The sequence below is a fragment of the Papaver somniferum genome, chromosome 7 (assembly GCF_003573695.1).
Source record: "Papaver somniferum cultivar HN1 chromosome 7, ASM357369v1, whole genome shotgun sequence".
Taxonomy (NCBI): domain Eukaryota; kingdom Viridiplantae; phylum Streptophyta; class Magnoliopsida; order Ranunculales; family Papaveraceae; genus Papaver; species Papaver somniferum.
The window spans coordinates 62280348-62297395 of record NC_039364.1 but is presented as its reverse complement, the minus strand read 5'-3'; positions in this window follow the sequence as shown (position 1 = coordinate 62297395).

The following is a 17048-nucleotide window of genomic DNA, read 5'->3' as shown; positions in this document are numbered from 1 at the left end:
CGCCCATGGCTCCATGATAATAAGGTGGTTCCTTCAACATACCATCAATGCATGAAGGCCCTGTTCGACAACAAGATCGTTCACATTCCGGCTTCATCATCTCCTTATGCTCCCGTCTATGATACTGAGTTCCTTGAATCTCAAAAAGGCATCCCGGGACCTCCAAGCAGGATTCACAGTACTCCACTTCCAAGCTGGAAGACTATCGAGAAGGCTGATAACGATCCGTCATCCTCAACTGCTAAAATGATCAAGTCACCTACTACACCGACTAAACGCCATAATGATCAAGTCTCAACTCCAGGGACAAACTTCACGACCGATCGAGACGTAGAAGGGAGAGTCATTTATCGCCGACGGAAAGATTAGCAATTAATCGGGGAGAATGATGAAAAGTCTCCCCACCATGAAGAATCATGTCAGAGTGAGCAATCACTTGAAGAAGTCAAAGATGCCCCACAACAACTACAGGACGTCACTGACTCTACCACTGACGATCTTGAAACAATCAACATTGGGGATGAACACGATCCAAGGACAATCCTGATCAGTTCAGCGCTATCACCAGAGGAGCGGACCGAGCTGGTGAAATTATTAAAAGAATATCAAGATGTCTTCGCCTGGGCGTACGAAGAAATGCCGGGTCTGGATGAAAAACTCGTCACCCATCACCTGCACATCGTCCCTGGTTCCAAAGCTGTCAAACAACCGCCCAGACAATTTAGACAAGAAGTCGAGGAGCAAATCAAGGTCGAAATCCAGAAACTGTTGGCAGCAGGGTTCATCAAACATATTCTTCATCCAACGTGGCTAGCAAATGTGGTACCTGTTAAGAAGAAAAATGGTCAAATCAGATGTTGTGTCGACTTCAGGAACTTGAATAAATGTTGTCCGAAGGATGATTTTCCTCTACCCAACATTGACATGCTCGTCGATGCAACCAGTGGTCACGGTATGTTCTCATTCATGGACGGCTATAGTGGGTACAACCAGATCAAGATGTATGAACATGACGCCAACAAAACTGCGTTCCGTACTCCCATTGGGAATTTTCACTACACCGTGATGCTCTTTGGATTAAAGAATGCTGGTGCCACCTATCAACGAGCCATGACTACCATATTCCACGACATGATGCACAAGCAAGTAGAATACTATGTTGATGATGTGGTGGTAAAATCGAAGACTCGAGCATATCATCTCGAAGTTCTAAGGCAGGTGTTTGAAAGGTGCAGAGAATACAAATTAAAAATGAATCCTTTAAAGTGCGCATTCGGAGTTTCTTCCGAAAAATTCTTAGGATTCTTGGTCACGGCTGAAGGGATCAAAGTCGAACCCGACAAGGCAAAAGATATTACCACCATGCCTCCTCCACGTACCGTGAAGGAACTACAGAGCTTTATGTGCAAGGTAAATTATATTCGGCGCTTCATTCCTAGATTAGCTCAACTCATTGCTTTGTTCACGCCTCTGCTGAAGAAAGGAGCAAGCTTCACCTGGACAGCTGTTCAACAAGAAGCTTTCCATAAAATACAACATATATTATTGTCACTGGCCGTCATGAGGACTCCAGTGCAGGGACGAGCTCTGATTCTTTACACAGCCTCCAGTGATGATAGACGCATTTATGTGTCTATTTTGTTCTCAATATTCTGTATTGTTAGACTCGATTAAGTACTTATTGTGTTATTTTGTGTTCTTGTAGGAAATTTTAGAGAAATAAGCCCTTGCGGCGAAATGGGCTCAAAAAGTGGTGTTTTACACCCCCAAGATAAAGTATTAAAGGAACTCCAGAAATGCACTGGAAACGTCACAGAAATGTCCCGGAGGAACCAAGAAAAATTACTATTTCTACCCAAAAATTACTATTTCAGCCCAATTGCTAAGGAGACACCAGAACTGGATTAGGGGGAGGCCAGTTTTCTTCCCAAATTCAAATTCCAAAATTGGCGGGAAAATTTGGTTATTTACTGGCATATTTGCCAATTGATTTTTGAAGGAGTTTCAGGCCGATTCAATGGCTGAAACTCATTGGGTATCTTCTGCTGGGCTAGACAGGAAGGATATGGGTGTTGGATGCGATCAAATTTGGCTGGAAAATCCATCAGATGAAATCAGAGCAGACGCGTGCATGGAAAATATTTCACGGGGTTTTGATGAGTTGGAAGTGTGCTGCTCGTGTTTGGATGGGGCTTGGCTATATTCTGAAGTGTGTTTGAGATAAACAAAGAAAATCTACTCACCATTTACAGCTCCAGACGCGTATAGAGATAATTCAGGGAAGAAAATATTCTGAAATATTTTTCTTCAATGGCCGAGTAAATGAAGATTATTTGGAGTTAATGGAGGAGATTCAATGGTTCAATTACGTATAAATATGTTCCTAATGTGCTACAGAGAGGTTGTCGAGAGTTTGGGGGCTTGAGGAGAACTGAGGAGCAAGAAATCACTATGAACAGCAAGCTTCCTGCTACTGTTTTATGTTGCTGATGAAGATGAAGAACACGAAGAACAGACTCTCAGAAACAGTCGTTCTTAAACAGTGACAACGACAGTGGCTCTTGGGTCATAGGTGTGGGTCTTAGAACCTTAGCGACAACAGCAGTTAGATTTGATCGTTAATTCTGGACGCTTTTTGTGCGTCGCAGATTACAGTTTCACACCATTTTCTCTTCTTCTCTTTATTGTAAACACCAATTGAGCTTAATAAAATATTTTGAGAGGTATTTCACCATGATGAGCTAAACCCAACATTGGGACAACGGAGGAGGCGATTTTCATCATTCTGGTAAATTTAATTTATTCTTTTTATGACTTTTGCATTGACTTAAAATTGAAAAATGATTTTGATTAATTAGTTATCATTTTATTTGATGCGGCATGCTTGCTTAAATGTTTGATGTCCCATGCTTACGATTTATAACTAATATTCTGAGAATCTATATTGGCAAAATCAGAGTCCTTACATTTTATGTTTTGAGCGATAATTGTTAAGGATAAATAAAATGTACCATATGCATGAGAATTGGCCAAGTCCTTAGTCCCAGTAACTCTCTACCAATTTGTCAATATTTTTGTATATAATTTTTATAAATCTAAAAAACCTTCACCTTCACAAGTCTTAGAGTTCGAACCATCCTTACCACTTCATTACTACAACCCACAAAAAAATCTTTAATCATTTTGGCGCCGCTATTCACTCATGTTTGATTGGTAAATTCTTTTTATAATTTCTTAATTATTTATTTTATTTAATTCACTTGGATCAAAAAAAAAGAGATAAAAATGGTTTTCTTAATTAGTTGTGAATCAGTTTGATGTTTTATGCTCAGAATTAATTCTTTGATAAATCATGCTTAAGGATTACAATTTAATATTTGGACACCTTATAGATTTATAAGTGATTTAATAGAAAAAGAGCTAGATAATAATTATGAAATATTTTTGTAACCAATCAACTTGAAGTAATAGTGAATCCGGAGCCTTAGTCCATTTTAAATCTTGACATCACTCTTTGAAAATTAATTTGCTTTATTTTTATTAAATCTAAAAATTCTTTCCTTCACAAGTCTTTGAACGAACCATTTCTTACCACTACTACAACAACAACAACAAAAAAAAACATTAATCATTTTGGCGCCGCCGACGCGGATTTGTGCTTAGGTAGAATTTTTAGGTTTTTATTATTTTATTTTTTTTACTATTATTTGTTCTTTTTTACGTTTCTTTTTGTGTCTTTGATTTACAGGTTCGAAGTGGAATACTAAGGACTTGGAAACAAAAAGCTTAAAGCTAAAAGCTAAAAGAGAAGAAAAAAAAAGACATAATTTTTTTTTTAGGATTTGTAAATAGGCTTTATTTTTCATAATTTTTGTAATTTTTGGACTTTTTATTTGGACTTTATTCTGGACAATCGGACTTTATTCTTTTTTTTAACCCTACGGAAGGGTATTATTAAAAAAAATAATAATTATATAAACTGTGTGCAGGGAAGGACGACGATTACTATATCGTCTCGGCCCCTCAAGTTCGTACACGGCATAGGAGTCGTGGCCCGAGTCGACGACAACGGTTCATCCCCCGTATGGTACGGGAGGTAAGTCCAATCGAAACACTCGCGAATCCCCTGCAAGCGAGTTACTGTATGCCTTAAGGTGATAATTGTTTGAGGACGAACCGGACTGTCTTTATTTTCCTAGTAAAGAGCAAGGCCTGGCCTAAACAAGATAAGGGTTCGGATTTCATCACCGTTCCCTTCTTGCCCGTTTTAGGAAAACAAAACCTAACGTGAACCCAAGCTTTAAAATCTGATTAGAAAGAGACCTATAGGGTATCGAGCTTGTTAGGAAAAATTTTCGAAGGATATTGGTTACCTTTTAAGCAACTTCAAAGTTCATGGTGACTTCTGGGAGTTGAAACAAGCCGCCTTGTAACGCCGGTGAGGCCTTGGGTATCAAAGCTCCATTGAGCTTCCCTCGCCTCAGTTTCATCTCACATTAGCTCGGATTGATCCAGAGGGGTTGCTCAAACTGTAACGAATTCCCCTTCGAGAGATAGAAGCTGGTCTAGAAACAATCTAAGTGGATCCATCATGCTTTTTGTTTGCTAGAAATCTTTAGGTTTGCTTTGGTGGAGTCGAGTCGGCCTTGTTTGTGATTGTATAGAATCCCTCTGTAGTTTATATTTCTTAGGTGATGAATCCTTTTGAGGAGACGCCACCTGCGATGACGTTGCGAGAATATATGTCTAGAAATTCTCGTTATCAAGAGACGTCTTCGGAAATGACTCTTGGTGAATATATGCGTGGGCAGCGATATATGGATACTCCAACTTTCATTGAGGAATCACCTCTAACGATCTATGAGAAATATTATAAACATAGACCATGTAGTTGGGAACAAAGCTTGAGAATTCGTGAATATCAAAAATTATATTGTGATGATGATGAGGAGGAGGATGGTGATGATGATTATAATGATATTTCTAGTTCAAATCCAAATAATTTTAATAATTATTTACCTATTCAAAAGGACGAGGATTTGACTAGAAATACCCCTGTTTTAGACGATGATTACGAAACCGATGATGGTTTAGAGGAACCAGTTTATGTTGAGAGTACTGTTTTCGAGTCAAACGATTTAGAAAAAATAGTCTTAGAAGAACTCGTAGAGATTAGCGGGGATGAACCTGACTTAGAAAAATCAATCGCCCACTTTCAGGAATCTGATGACCTAGAAATTAGGGAGATTATGACCAGTCTACCTAGAGACGCCGAAAAATCTAAGTTTGGGGGTGATTATCATTCTCCATGTTCTTTAACTCTTAAAAATATCCCTCACTTGGGACTTGACATCAATGCCTCACCCATCTTACGAGACTATCTTCGTACTCATTTTCCCGAACTTAATAATATTCAACACGAGTCTCAACTGTTAGAACCGCATCCTCTGGTTGATGAGGTTAGCTCAGGCAATAATCCCAAGATTGACTTTTTTTTCCCACCAAAAACGTTTCTACCAATTGTGGGAACTTTTGATTTTAAGATGTGTCGGTTATTAAGTTTTGAGACTAAACCTAATCACTTTAGGATATTAGGGTCGACACATTTTCTTAAGGAAGACCACCTCTTTTATTGTGGTCAGCTGTGTGAGTCAAATATGATTGACTTGGAGGATCCCCAGTTATTCAGGTTGTTGTTATGTGCTTATAAGTTCTTAGTTGAGTTTTTCCAGACTCTAATACCTGAACCGGATCTTAGCTTTGAGGAAATCCAACCGATGAAAACCTTTTATTTAGACCCTTTTATAGAGCCTGAACCTGAACCACAACTATATGTAGTTGTCTTAATCAAGGGTATGTTCGGTATCATCTTGGTCTGTTGCAGTTTCATCTTCTTGTGGGTAACACTTTTTGATCCAGATGACCCACAGTTATTCCGGCTACTACTATATGATTCTACGTGGTGACTAATCCTTGCTTAGTCTGGCTGAAGACTTTAAACTTAGCACTTCTTGGGAGGTAACCCAATATTCATGCGACATGGTAATATCTTTCCTTATCTCTTTTGCTTCATTGGTAACAGTTTCTCCTTGTTCATGCTTTTAATTTTATCTTTAGAACATCGAGGACAATGTTAGATTTAAGTTTGGGGGTATGGGAGAAACATTTTAGTCGCATTTTTGAAAATTCTAGCGTCACATAGTACCCGGTTAGCTAAGTTTACATATTGTTTCTCACCGAAAAGATAGAAATTGGAATGCTAGAGATAACAACCTATTGAGACATTAGAGAAAAAGACATTGAGATCCTTGAAATTCAAGAGAGAACTTGTTCCTTTTAGAGGGTAACCGTGATGGACCTAACCATCCATGATGGAAAGGCAAGTAGGTCAGAAGGAAATGCCAGAAAGACAGAGCAACCTCACAATGTAGTCTTAGTTACTGGATTACGACTCTCTCTCAGTAGAAACTTATCATCATCAACAAGCGGAGTGACATCAAAATTTATGAAAAAGTTGTAGACGTTTAAGGTTTAGAAGCAACAATAGAAAAGAATAATTCAAAAATCAAAGTTGAAGACTTAGTTACAAGAAGTTACAAGAGCAAATGATATAAGTTGTTGAAGTTCATGATACCAAGACATCACAAGTTGTGAAGATCCAAGTTCTAAAGTCCTTCTCTCATGTCCATGTAAATTTTTGTCTTGTAAAAAAACAAAAACAAAAAAAAAAAAAAAAAAAAAAAAATGAAAAATGAAAAAAAAAAAACATCATTACGTTCTTTTTGTTCAATAAGGCCATAGGGAAAAAGAAATTTATAAGTCAAGCAAGAAATCGAAGAGAAGAGTTAATTGTCAAGGTTCTATGAGGTTCGAGAGTTTATCATCAACAGTTGAAGACCGAAGAAGACGTTATTTCTACTGAGCACTGTGAGAGAGTCGAAGAAAGATGCATTTTGGTTGCTTTGTTAGTCTGCTTTCAATCTGGCACAAGATATTTCTAGCTCATCACACGTAATTAGTTCAGCTGTGTAGCAGATGTCCCTCTCATCTTTATCTCTCTCCTAATCTTATCCAGATGTAAAGCAGCGGACACATCTTACAATGTTTATCTAGCTGTGTAGCGGATATCTCTTTATCTAGCAGTCGTGCGGATGTGTCTCCCCTTTTCTTCAGTCAACTTTAGAGCTGACACCTTTAATTTCTCTGGCATTCTAGTTACTTGGAGATAGGTTGAGAATATGTATGTCCTCATAGCTCTTTGGATACTTGTGACCAATTAGAAGTCATGGTTTTTGTGGGTACACCTCTGTTAAACCCACCCGAGATTAACTCGGTTTTATTTTTTAGTTTTGCTCGAGGACTAGCAAATAATAAGTTTGGGGGTATTTGATAGACGCATTTATGTGTCTATTTTGTTCTCAATATTCTGTATTGTTAGACTCGATTAAGTACTTATTGTGTTATTTTGTGTTCTTGTAGGAAATTTTAGAGAAATAAGCCCTTGCGGCGAAATGGGCTCAAAAAGTGGTGTTTTACACCCCCAATATAAAGTATTAAAGGAACCCCAGAAATGCACTGGAAACGTCACAGAAATGTCCCGGAGGAACCAAGAAAAATTACTATTTCCACCCCAAAATTACTATTTCAGCCCCAATTGTTAAGGGGACACCAGAACTGGATTAGGGGGAGGACAGTTTTCTTCCCAAATTCAAATTCCAAAATTGGCGGGAAAATTTGGTTATTTACTGGCATATTTTCCAATCGATTTTTGAAGGAGTTTCAGGCCGATTCAATGGCTGAAACTCATTGGGTATCTTCTGCTGGGCTAGACAGGAAGGATATGGGTTTTGGATGCGATCAAATTTGGCTGGAAAATCCATCAGATGAAATCAAAGCAGACGCGTGCATGGAAAATATTCACGGGGTTTTGATGAGTTGGAAGTGTGCTGCTCGTGTTTGGATGGGGCTTGGCTATATTCTGAAGTGTGTTTGAGATAAACAAAGAAAATATACTCACCATTTACAGCTCCAGACGCGTATAGAGATAATTCAGGGAAGAAAATATTCTGAAATATTTTTCTTCAATGGCCGAGTAAATGAAGATTATTTGGAGTTAATGGAGGAGATTCAATGGTTCAATTACGTATAAATATGTTCCTAATGTGCTACAGAGAGGTTGTCGAGAGTTTGGGGGCTTGAGGAGAACTGAGGAGCAAGAAATCACTATGAACAGCAAGCTTCCTGCTACTGTTTTATGCTGCTGATGAAGATGAAGAACACGAAGAACAGACTCTCAGAAACAGTCGTTCTTAAACAGTGACAACGACAGTGGCTCTTGGGTCGTAGGTGTGGGTCTTAGAACCTTAGCGACAACAGCAGTTAGATTTTATCGTTAATTCTGGACGCTTTTTGTGCGTCGCAGATTACAGTTTCACACCATTTTCTCTTCTTCTCTTTATTGTAAACACCAATTGAGCTTAATAAAATATTTTGAGAGGTATTTCATCATGATGAGCTAAACCCAACATTGGGACAACGGAGGAGGCGATTTTCATCATTCTGGTAAATTTAATTTATTCTTTTTATGACTTTTGCATTGACTTAAAATTGAAAAATGATTTTGATTAATTAGTTATCATTTTATTTGATGCGGCATGCTTGCTTAAATGTTTGATGTCCCATGCTTACGATTTGTAACTAATATTCTGAGAATCTATATTGGCAAAATCAGAGTCCTTACATTTTATGTTTTGAGCGATAATTGTTAAGGATAAATAAAATGTACCATATGCACGAGAATTGGCCAAGTCCTTAGTCCCAGTAACTCTCTACCAATTTGTAAATATTTTTGTATATAATTTTTATAAATCTAAAAAACCTTCACCTTCACAAGTCTTAGAGTTCGAACCATCCTTACCACTTCATTACTACAACCCACAAAAAAATCTTTAATCAAGTGACATCGCCATCGGCGCACTCCTCGCTCAGGAAGATGACGAAGGCGTCGAACGACCGATTTACTACTTCAGCCGCACAATGAGAGATGCTCAACTCCGATACCCAAAGGCCGAAAGGGCATGCCTGGCATTGGTACATGCAATCCAGAAGTTCAGACATTACTTACTATCTAACAGGGTCGTACTCATCTCCAAAGCTGATCCCATAAAGTTCTTACTATCAAAGCCAACCTTGATAGGAAGACCAGCGAAGTGGCTACTCCAGATGTCAGAATTTGACATAGCTTGCACGCCACCTAAAGCCATCAAAGGTCAAGTGGTCGCAGACTTGCTCGCCGCTTTTCCAGAGGAAGACACAACAACATTACATGAAGAAGTACCCGGCGAATTCCCAGACATCTTGGTCATCAAGGAAGAAACATGGCTTCTATACTTTGATGGATCTTCCACCCCTAGTAGTAACACCGGAGGAGTGGGCATAGTGTTTGTGTCTCCATCTGGTGAAGTTTTCTCACATTCGTTCAAGTTGATTTCCACTGCACCAACAACTCAGTGGAATATGAAGCCTTCCTATTAAGATTATCCTTGGCCAAGCAAGAAGGAACAACACACCTCAAGATAAGGAGAGATTCAAAATTATTGGTCAACCAGATGAATGGATCATATTATCTCAAAGAAATCACACTTGCTCCATTCAGAACCGAAGCTCAGCGACTGTTGACCTATTTTGCTGATGCAACGATCGTCCATACTAGAAGGACTAACAATATGCATGCTGATTGCCTAGCAACTCTCGCCTCCAAGCTGCAATTCAAAGGAGCACAGAAAACGATCACTGTCGGAGGCGTACAATATCTTCGACTTGGCTCACTCAGATCGAAGACATTCCAGCGAACGATTGGCGAACACCCATCATTCATGAATTGAGCAGCTCTATTTCAGAAGGCCAAGTTAGCCTCAAGGAATTGAAGAACTACTTCTTTATTCATGGAGGGTTGTACTATCGAAACCCTGATGGATCTCTATCACGATGTCTTGGGAGCGATGGAGCGGAAGAACAGCTCAAGCGCATACATGAGGAAGTCTGTGGGCAAACGTTAGTGGTAACACTTTACAGAAAGCTTCAAAGAATTGGGTACTACTGGCCATCCATGGAGACTCAGTCAAGAGCTTTACAAGGATCTTGTCCTGATTGCCAAACACCTCCTCATCACTTGGAGGTTTTGACGTCCACCACACTGGGGACTGGAGGGAGCCTTACATAAATACCTCCGGGACAACGAACTACCACTGGAAAAAAGAAGCAAGCAGTCAAACTCATTCAGAAAGCTAAGAGATTTGTCTATCTCGATGGGATCTTATACCGCAAAAGCTTTGGTGGAAATTTACTGAGGTGCTTAGCCGAACATGAAATCCCTACAATCCTGAAGGAAGTACATGATGGAGAACATCAAGGAAAGAGGAAACTATTTCTTCAAATTCATGAGAATATTATTGGCCAACCATGGAAGATGATGCAGCCGCACACGTTCAGAGGTGTCACCAATGCCAAACCATGGTAATCTCATCCACACTCCTTGTCTCCCGTTGAATTCTGTGAATAGTCCGTGGCCTTTCTACAGCTGGGGACTAGATATCATTGGGAAGATCAATCCAGCATCTTCAAAACAACATGAATACATCATCACTGCGACAGAGTACTTCACCAAGTGGGTCGAAGCTATTCCTCTTCGAAGCACCACTGGAGTTACGATTGCCGCCTTCATCAAAGAGCACATAATATGCAGATTCGGAGTTCCTAAGCATATCATCACAGATAACGGAACTCCTTTTGCCAATCAAGATGTTGAGAAGCTGCTCAATAAATATGGGATCAAACAAATCTTCTCCACGCCTTACTATCCACAAGGAAATGGTCAAGCAGAAAGTACCAACAAGACTTTGGTCAGGATTATCAGTCGGACGATTCATGACAATCCTCGATCATGGCATGAGCAATTACCCATGGCTCTATGGGCTTACAGAACTGCACCAAGGAGCTCGATCGGTACTTCGCCATATTCCCTTGTCTATGGAGCCGATGCCATACTTCCAGCAGAAATCAAAGTTCCCTCAGCCAGGATTGCAGCATCCAGTGGTGTACAATGGGATGAGGCCGAAATCTCCAGATCAAGAATCGCTGAGCTAGATATGCTGGAATCAAGGAGAACCAAGGTGGAAAAATATGTGGAAGCCTACAAACAGAGAATCTCCAGAGCCTACAACAAAATGGTAAGACCTCGAACATTTCAAGTAGGAGATTTGGTATTAAAGACGGCAAAGCACATTCAACAAGACATGTCCGCTCCTAAGTTCTCTCCTAAATGGGAAGGGCCATATGTTGTTATCAAAGCAGTGTCTAGCGGATACTACAAAATTTTAGCAATCAATGGAGGAAAGGAAGGAAACATCATCAATGGCAAATGGCTCAAAGCTTATTATGCCTGATCCATGAAACAAACTACCTCTTCATCATTTCAAGCATTTTCAAAAATGTAATTTCATTCCTCCAAAGAGCATGCGAATGCTCCTTTGTTCATTAAACATTTCAAAAATGAGCAAAATTCGTTCATACCATGATCAACTGTTTCACCTAACTAGAAACTCAGATTTACTCAAAAAATAACAACCACAAATGCTCACTCAGAGCAAACCATCCAGCAACGGATAATCCCTGTAAGAAGACTCGTCAAGCTTCTTCTGAAAAATCTTGGTCCTTGCCTTTAAGTCTTCGACCGCTTTCTCAACCCTTGCTGACTCCAGAGCCAGTATCCTCTCCTCATCCAGTAAAGCTGCATTCATGGAAATTGCATCAGCAGCCTCTGCCGCCTTATGAACCTTGATTATCTCAAGACGACGACGGAGCCAGCTTACATTGAATCGCAATATCTCACAATTCGAGATCATTTCATCCCATTGGTGCAGCTCATGGTTTTTGACGTCTCGCAAGTGCATCTGATTCATTTCCTCGATGATCGGCAATACCCCGCTACCGTGGTTAAAAGGGTTGGAAGAAAACCTTTCCACACTTCTGTGGTGGCAATGTGACCATACTTCTTCCAGATCTTGGTGTACAGAGACGCATGACATTTGGGAACCACGAATTCGTCGACCATTTCATTGTCTGGGAAGGTATTAATCAATGGGGCTTCAAATAAAAGTCTAGCGGTTGGGTTTTCACGAGCATGGACACCGTCTCCGGTCTCCACGGATCCTGCAGAATCTTCACATGCCTGGTTGTTTCTTTCCTCAACCTCAACCACGGTCACAGACTTTCCACTCTTTCTTCGTCTAGCGTCGACGAAGACACGGGCATCCGCCTATGATGAAAAGAAAGAGTGTTAATCTCAGGACTCAGTACAATCTCAAGAGTCATAAGTTTACTTACAGACGATCCAGCTTCAGCACGAGCCGATCCATACCGGGCAGGAGATCTAACAATCCGCTTAGGCCTTGCATTATGAGGAGTAGCATTCTTCTTACAGTCCTATGACAAATCATTTTCTTGTGATCAACAATCGAACAGAGACAAGAAAGGAGAAGAAGAAGAAGAAGTGTACAACTTACTGAGATAGACGTTGTCATTTCATGCTTCGACTGAAGATCATCTTGAGAAGAAATGCTATTGCTCGACATGATGGCAAGGAGGTAGGATCAAAACTTCTCTGCACGATGAAACTGACTCAGGAATGGAAGAAATATTTGCGTGGATCATAGATTTGGAGTCTTGAAGATATATATAAGGCGATAGTTATGTAGTCAACTCAGTTACGAGTTCCACTGAAACCCTAGACTTCAAAGATCGATACGGAAGACACAGAGGAAAATAACACACTGGGGACTGAACATCACGGGTCAAAGGATAGGCCACGCGCCTTGTACACGTCACGAATTCTCGGCCGTGTGTTATGTTACTTCTCATGAAAATCGACAAGTCATGATAAATTTGGATATATGGGCATCGGTCCATGTCATGGATTAGAAGAAATCGACGTTAACAAAATGTTCATCATTCAGAAGAAAAGTCTAATTGAAGTAAAGTCGTTTAAACAGTCAAAATAAAGATATCCACTATGAAAACTAAAAATGGAATGCTCTACCATCTACAAGAAGATGGAAGTAAAACTACTCGTCGGACTCATCCGAATTGTCAGCTTCATCGTCACTGTTCTTCCCGGAATCATCTTCTTCAGAGTCACTGTCAGGATCATTGGTGAAGTCCGGTGGACGGAAGATAACATTATCATCTGAATTCGAATTATCTTCTGCTGTAGCTTCAGCTTCAATTTTCTTCATCGTCCTCCGATGCTCTCTTTCATATCGATCAGGCTTAATGTAACGCTCGGATGGTTCCCATGTGATCTCTCCTTCGGAAGCATCAGCATCAGAATCACAAGGCACCCCATCCAAGAATTGACGCTTCTCCTCAACCCTCTGTCTCTTACGCCGGATGCGATCTTTTTCACGTTGACGGGCATCCTCCTTTTTGTCTTCAGCTCTTTTATTTTCGAGTTCAGCAAAAGAGACTCTTCGCTTACCCAAAGGAACATTAGTCTTCGCACTTCCTGAGTAACCCTAGCCTTCGATTTCGTTACAGGAGCGTCAGAATCCTCATCAGAAAATCCAGAGGAAGAAGAGGAATAGCAGTAATCGTAATTGTTGTTACTGTTGGTCGACATTTTCTGGAACCGGAAGATCAAAGATTACTACCATGTAAACAAACCAACATCAGCAAAAATGGCAAATCTTAACTCTTACCTTTTATACTTCCACTAACAATGGTGATAGTAATACTAGAGTTAACACCTCAAAATCGTTCGTCTCTTCGAAAACTGCAAAAAACGAACGAAACTTTGTTAATTTCAAAACTGATTTTCATAAAATCACGGACACAATTTTCATAATGTGAACATTCACACAACTGACCTATGAAGTTTACAACAATAAAATATTTCATCATAAATATATTGTCTATCTTCGAAGGTTCCTCAAAACACACGCTTTGATTTTTCAAAAAAAAATAAAGCAGCAATTAATGCAACTTGCATACATAAACTCTCAAGGATTTTATTTAATGAAAACAAACTCATGAAAATAAAGTATATCATCATATTTTGCACAATATATGTCATGGCTGCATATATATATATATATTATTTTTCCTTCGTATCGTCGTTATTTGTCTTTAAAACGAAGGTTTATTTCAAAAAATATTGTGAAAGCTCACATCTCATACATATGATAAAGTTTTGTATTTACATGAAACCTCATAAGAAAAATTTTATCACTGGACACAAGTTCATCATACATATTTTCCTTCGTGTCATCATTATTTGTCTTTAAAATGAAGGATTTTTCCAATTTCATGAAAATTCACTTCTTTTATGATGAAACCTTGGTATACATGAAAGATCATACACTAAGTTTTATCACTGGACCTAGGTTCATATTAAAAAAAATCTCTCCTAAATCATGGATTATAGTTAGTTTTCAAAACTAACGATCGAACGAACATACGTTTTCAAAAAACGAGGGTTTTTTCATAAAACTCACACTAATATACACACATGTATATAACTTCATCATGATCAAAGCATGAACAACTCATGAGGATCATAAACATCAGCAAACAAAAAAAAACGTACCTGGGAGTGCCGGCCGGAAATTGGCCGACGGCGGCAGCGACGGCGACCGGCGGCGGCAGGTGGTGGTCCGGCGGAGGCGGGAAAACTCTCCTTCCCTGGCGTGAAGGTGATGATGGTGCTGGTCGTGTGTGAGGAAAATAAATAAAAAAGGATTAATCCCTTTTATATCAATTTTATTTCCAAAACCTAATTTTCTAAGGATTTCCTTATTGGGCCTGACCCGCGAATCCTAACCGACCACGGACTCGTCGTCCAAACCAGCGGTTCAACACCAATTTATGCTCATCAAACGACGCTCCAATCATGACATTGAAGCCTTCATCAAGTCGTGGCTTGCTCAAGATCTCTAAATCCGGTAACATCTCAACTTACGACTAAGTTCAATTACTGGTATTATTATTTATGGCCGGAAAATCACCATTTAATGCTGACTGAGGAACACAACTTTCCTCAGTAAGAAGGGGACTTAATGTAGATGGTGGATTTTCGACAAAGGCTAAATTCACAAACTCATAATTATACGAAGCTCTGATTCAGCAATCAGACGTGAGTATCGAGACACGAGTCTCTCATCGAATTCTCAACGGAGAGTACTTTCTCTCAGAGTACATGTAGATATGTAGTCTCACGACTGGACAACGGCATATCTCATGAATACTAAATACTTTCAGTGATTATTTCTATATAGCATCACGAGATGGACGGCTCCTAGACAGCTTGCTCTGCTAGTATAGAGCGATAACGTCTTCAGGAACAAACAACAATTTTACCCTGACTATATAAAGGATATGACTTACCGGCAAGCTCGTATCAGGATAATTAATGCTCCTAAACATCTTGCTCTGCTAGTATAGAGCCACAAAGTTAATTATTCCTAATTACAGTCGCTCTTATTCCATGGTCGAATCCACGACTGGCCCCATGGAATGACAATAACAATTGTTCTGATTCTATGATCGAATCCACAACTTGATCTCATAGAATAGCAATACCTATATTATCTCATTACTCCGATTTCATGATCGAATCCACAACTGGTCTCATAAATGGTAATAGATAAATCTTAATTACTCTGATTTTATGGTCGAATCTACGATCCCATGGAATGGTAATGCTCACTTTATTATTCTGAATTCGTAGTCGAATCCTCAGCTGATCCTATGAATTAATAATAAACATCTTATTACTCAGTTTTGTGAATTATTCTCCACTGAATTCCACAATTAGTAATAAATAATCAACAACCGGGCGTCTGAGCTACCTCTAAGTAAGCCCCGATTCAAATGGTGAAGGTGTATTCAACGATGATACACTAACAGTCACCGCACAAACGAGTATTTCAAAAATACAACGAAACGATGAACCTATGCAAAATAGAGAAGAAAATAATAAATAATTAAAAATATTGACCGGGGTGTTGGGAGCACGGACACACGACCGACCGACCGTGTCGTGGTCAATCCCACGCCAGTTTTAAATTTTTAATGCATTTTTATTATTTTCCATGATTTGATGAAAATCCTCTCATTTTATCAAATCTCCTTCGTCTCGAGGAAACTCCTCGGTTTCATGGCACTTCCATAAATTCATAAAAATAATATAAAATTAAGGAAAGGAGTGTGGGGCGTGACCATTGGCCAACCGGCCATGCCTTGGTCCCAACCGGCCCCACACCCGTGGTTCCTTATTATTTTATTATTATTACTATTATTTCTCTAATTTCATGAAAAACTCTTTGATTTCATGGTATTTTTGCACAAATCATCAAATAATAATAAAATAAAATAAATTATGAAAACTTGTGGGACCGGGTCTTGGCCGACCGGCCATGCCCTAGCCGGTCCCATACACCCCTTTGTTTTATTATTTTATTATTAGTTTTCCTTGAATTCATCAAATTCCTTGATTTCATGGTATTTCTCTCAAATTATGAAAAATTCCCTCAAATCATCAAAAATACCTAAAAAATATTTAAAAAATTATGAAAACTCGTGGGACCGGGCCCAAGCCGGCCGGTCATGCCTCCACGGTCCCGTACGCCCTTGTTTTTATTATTTTAGTATTTTTTGCTTCCTTGAACTCATGAAAACTCCTTCAGTTCATGGAAACTCCCTAAATTCATCAAATTTCATGAATTTTTCATAAAGTCATTATAAAATTAGGGAAACTTCTGGGACCGGGCCCTAGCCGGCCGGTCATGCCTTTCACGGTCCCACACTCCCTTGTTTTATTATTTTAATATCTTTTGCTTCCTTGAACTCATGAAAACTCCTTCAATTCATGGAAACTCCCAAAATTCATCAAATTTCTCAAAATTCATGAATTTTTCATAAAATCATCAAAATATTATAAAATTAAGGAAAAGGCACCACGGGACCGTGGCCATGACCGGCCGACCATGCCTTAA